This window comes from Pseudorca crassidens, chromosome X (assembly GCF_039906515.1).
Source record: "Pseudorca crassidens isolate mPseCra1 chromosome X, mPseCra1.hap1, whole genome shotgun sequence".
NCBI classification, from domain to species: Eukaryota; Metazoa; Chordata; class Mammalia; order Artiodactyla; family Delphinidae; genus Pseudorca; species Pseudorca crassidens.
Window position 1 is genome coordinate 109,134,438 of NC_090317.1, and position 5,521 is coordinate 109,139,958.

Genomic DNA, 5,521 nt, shown 5'->3' on the forward strand with positions numbered 1-5,521 from the left:
TGAAAGACACAGAGTGGCAGACTGGATAAAAAAACAAGAGCCTACAATATGCTGCCTACAGGAGACCCATTTTAGGGAAAAGGACACACATAGATTGAAAGTGAGGGGATGAGAAAAGATATTTCATGGAAATGGAAATGACAAGAAAACAGGGGTTGCAATACTCATATCAGACAAAATAGACTTCAAAACAAAGGCCAGGAAGAAAGATAAAGAAGGACACTATATAATGATAAAAGGATCAATACAAAAAGAGGATTTTACACTCATCAACATACATGCACCTAATATAGGAGCATCCAAATACATAAAACAAGTACTAACAGACATAAAAGGAGAAATTGACAGGACACCATACTCACATCAATGGACAGATCTTCTAGACATAGAATCAATAAGGCAACAGAGACCCTAAATGATACAATAGAACAGTTAGACTTAACTGATAATTTCAGGACATTACATCAAAAAAAACTAGAATACACATTCTTTTCGAGTGCACATGGAACATTCTCTAGGACTGACCACATACTAAGGCACAAAACAAGCCTCAACAAATTTAAGAATACAGAAATTATCTCAAGCATCTTTTCTGACCACAATGACATGAAAGGAGAAATGAACCAGACAAAAATAAGAAAAAAACGATTACATGGAGACTAAACCACATACTACTAAAAAACCAATGGGCCAACGATGAGATCAAAGAGGAAATTAAAAAATACCTTGAGACAATGACAATGAAAACACATACAAAATCTATGGGATGCAGCAAAAACAGTTCTTAGAGAGAAGTTCATAGTAATACAAGCCTTCCTCAAAAAACAAGAAAAATCTCAAACAACCTAACCTACACTTAAAAGAATTAGAAAAAGAAGAACAAACAAAACCTAAAGTCAGCAGAAGGAAGGAAATAATAAAGATCAGAGAGGAAATAAATAAAATAGAGATTTTAGAAAAACTATAGAAAAAAATCAATAAAACCAAGAGCTGGTTCTTTGAAAGGATAAACAAGATTGACAAACCTCTGGCTAGGCTCACCACTTATATGTGGAATTTAAAATATGACACAAATGAACCTATCTATGAAACAGAAATAGAATCACGTACATAGAGAACAGACTGGTGGTTGCCCAGGGGGAGGGGGTTGGGGGCAGGATGGAGCAGGCTATTGGGGTTAGCAGATGTAAGCTTTTATATATAGAATGGATAAACAACAAGGTCCTACTGTATAGCATATAGAACTATATTCAATATCCTATGATAAACCATAATAGAAAAGAATATTTTAAAAAAGTATATGTGTGTGTGCGTATATATCTATATATCTATATATATATACACTTTTTAAAAATATTCTTTTCCATGATGGTGTGTGTGTGCGTATGTGTATGTATGTATGTGTGTGTGTGTGTGTGTGTGTGTGTATATATATATATAAACAGAATATATATATATATATATAAACAGAATCACTTTGCTATACAGCAGAAATTAACACAACATAGTAAATCAACTGCACTTCAGTAACAACAAAACCCCTAAAAAACTCCTAGAAGACAACATAGGAGAAAACCTAGATGACCTTGAGTATGGTGATGCTTTTTTAGATAGAACACCAAAGACATGACCCATGAAAAAAATAACTGATCAACTGGACTTTATTAAAATTAAAAACTTACGTTTTACCAAAGACAATATGAAGAGAATTAGAAAACAAGCTGCAGACTTTAAGAAAACATTTGCAGGACACATGTGATAAAATACTGTTATCCAAAATATGCAAAGAACTCTTAAAACTCAACAATAAGAAAGCAAACAACCCAAGTAAAAAATGGGCCAAAGACTTTAACAGACACCTCACCATAGAAGATAGACAGATGGCTAATAAGCATATGAAAAGATATTCCACCTCATATATCATGAAAACAATGCAACACAAAACAATGAGATTATCACTATGCACCTATTACAAGGGCTATAATCTGAAACATAGACAACGCCAAATGCTAGCGAGGCTGTGGAGTATCAGAAACTCTCGTACATTGCTGGTGGGAAAGCATAATGGTTCAGCCACTTTGTAAGAAACTGCCAACCTATCGTCCAAAGTTAAACATTCTCTTACCACACAATCTAGCCGTTGCACTCCTTGGTATTTACCCAAAGGAGCGGAAAACTTACAGAGAAACAAAAACCCACATGTGGATGCCTATATCAGCTTTATTTATAATTGTCAAAACTTGGAAGCAAACAAGATGTCCTTTAGTAGGTGAATGGAAAAACTAAGTGTGGTACATCCAGATGATGGATTATTCTTCATCACTAAAAAGAAATGAGCTATCCAGCCATGAAATGCCAGGAAAGAACCTTAAATGCTTACTAAGTAAAAGAAGCTAATCTGAAAAGGCTATATATTGTATGATGACATTCATTTCCAGTACGTGACATTCTGGAAAAGGCAAAACTATGGAGACAAGAAAGATCAGTGGTTTCTAGGGGAGGGAGAACAGAGAACAGGGAAAGCACAAAGGATTTCTATGGCAGTGATATTATAATGATGCATATATGTCATTACACTTTTGTCCAACCCATAGAATGTACAACATCAGGTTCACCCTGAGGTGAACTATGGACTTTGGGTGACTATGACATGTCAATGTAGGTACATCCTTAGTTTAAAACAAATGCTACGGGCTTCCCTGGTGGCACAGTGGTTGAGAGTCCCCCTGCCAATGCAGGGGACATGGGTTCGTGCCCCAGTCCGGGAAGATCCCACATGCCGCGGAGCGGCTGGGCCCGTGAGCCATGGCCGCTGAGCCTGCGCGTCCGGAGCCTGTGCTCTGCAACTGGAGAGGCCACAACAGTGAGAGGCCCGCATACCACAAAAACAAAACAAAACAAAACAAAAAACAAATGCTACCACGCTGGTAAGTGATACTGACAATAGGAGAGGCTATGCATGTGCAGGGGCAGGGGGTATATGAGATATCTCTATACCTTCCTCATTTTTGCTGTAACTCAAACTGCTCTAAGAAATTAAGTCTTCAAGTGCTAAAGGAACTTCTCTAGGCAGGAAACACAAGAGAAGGAAAAGACCTACAATAATAAACCCAAAACAATTAAGAAAATGGTAATAGGAACATACATATCGATAATTACCTTAAATGTAAATGGATTAAATGCTCCCACCAAAAGACACAGTCTGGCTGAATGGATACAAAAACAAGACCCATATATATGCTGTCTACAAGAGACCCACTTCAGATCTAGGGACACATACAGACTGAAAGTGAGGGGATGGAAAAAGATATTCCAATCAAATGGAAATCACAAGAAAGCTGGAGTAGCAATACTCATATCAGATAAAATGCCCTTTAAAATAAAGACTATTACAAGACAAAAGAAGGACACTACATAATGATCAAGGGATCAATCCAAGAAGAAGATATAACTATTGTAAATATTTATGTACCCAACATTGGAGCACCTCAATACATAAGGCAAATACTAACAGCCATAAAAGGGGAAAGTGACAGTAACACAATCATAGTAGGGGACTTTAACAGCCCACTTTCACCATTGGACAGATCATCCAAAATGAAAATAAATAAGGAAACACAAGCTTTAAATGATATATTAAACAAGATGGACTTAATTGATATTTATAGGACACTCCATCCAAAAACAGCAGAATACATATTCTTCTCAAGTGCCCATGGAACATTCTTCAGGATAGATCATCTCTTGCGTCACAAACCAAGCCTTGGTAAATTTAAGAAAATTGAAATCGTGTCAAGTATCTTTTCTGACCACAATGCTATGAGATTAGATACCAATTACAGGGAAAAAATCTGTAAAAATACAAATACATGGAGGCTAAACAATGCACTACTAAGTAACCGAGAGATCACTGAAAAAAATCAGAGGAAATCGAAAAATACCTAGAAACAAAAGACAATGAAAACATGACGACCCAAAACCTATGGGATGCAGCAAAAGCAGTTCTAAGAGGGAGGTTTATAGCTATACAAGCCTACCTTAAGAAACAAGAAACAACTCAAATAAACAACCTAACCTTACACCTAAAGCAATTAGAGAAAGAAGAACAAAAAAAACCCCAAAGTTAGCAGAAGGAAAGAAATCATAAAGATCACATCAGAAATAAATGAAAAAGAAATGAAGGAAACGATAGCAAAGATCAAGAAAACTAAAAGCTGGTTCTTTGAGAAGATAAACAAAATTGATAAACCATTAGCCAGACTTATAAGAAAAAAAGAGAAGACTCAAATCAATAGAATTAGAAAAGAAAAAGGAGAAATAACAACTGACACTGCAGAAATACAAAGGATCATGAGAGATTACTACAAGCAACTCTATGCCAATAAAATGGACAACCTGGAAGAAATGGACAAATTCTTAGAAATGCACAACCTTGCGAGACTGAACCAGGAAGAAATAGAAAATATGAACAGACCAATCACAAGCACTGAAATTGAAACTGTGATTAAAAATCTTCCAACAAACAAAAGCCCAGGACCAGATGGCTTCACAGGTGAATTCTATCAAACATTTAGAGAAGAGCTAACACCTATTCTTCTCAAACTCTTCCAAAATATAGCAGAGGGAGGAACACTCCCAAGCTCATTCTACGAGGCCACCATGACTCTGATACCAAAACCAGACAAAGATGTCACAAAGAAAGAAAACTACAGGCCAATATCACTGATGAACATAGATGCAGAAATCCTCAACAAAATACTAGCAAACAGAATCCAACAGCACATTAAAAGGATCATACACTATAATAAAGTGGGGTTTATCCCAGGAATGCAAGGATTCTTCAACATGTGCAAATCAATCAACGTGATACACCATATTAACAAACTGAAGGAGAAAAACCATATGATCATCTCAGTAGACGCAGGGAAAGCTTTTGACAAAATTCAACACCCATTTATGATAAAAACCCTGCAGAAAGTAGGCATAGAGGGAACTTTCCTCAACATAATAAAGGCCATATATGACAAACCCACAGCCAACATCATTCTCAGTGGTGAAAAACTGAAACCATTTCCACTAAAATCAGGAACAAGACAAGGTTGCCCACTCTCACCACTGTTATTCAACATAGTTTTGGAAGTTTTAGCCACAGCAATCAGAGAAGAAAAGAAATAAAAAGAATGCAAATAGGAAAAGAAGAAGTAAAGCTGTCACTGTTCGCAGATGACATGATACTATACATAGAGAATCCTAAAGATGCTACCAGTACTAGAAAAGTACTCGAGCTAATCAATGAATTTGGTAAAGTAGCAGGATACAAAATTAATGCACAGAAATCTCTTGCATTCCTATACAATCATGATGAGAAATCTGAAAGTGAAATTAAGAAAACACTCCCATTTACCATTGCAACAAAAAGAATAAAATATCTAAGAATAAACCTACCTAAGGAGACAAAAGACCTGTATGCAGAAAATTATAAGACACTGATGAAAGAAATTAAAGATGATACAAATAGATG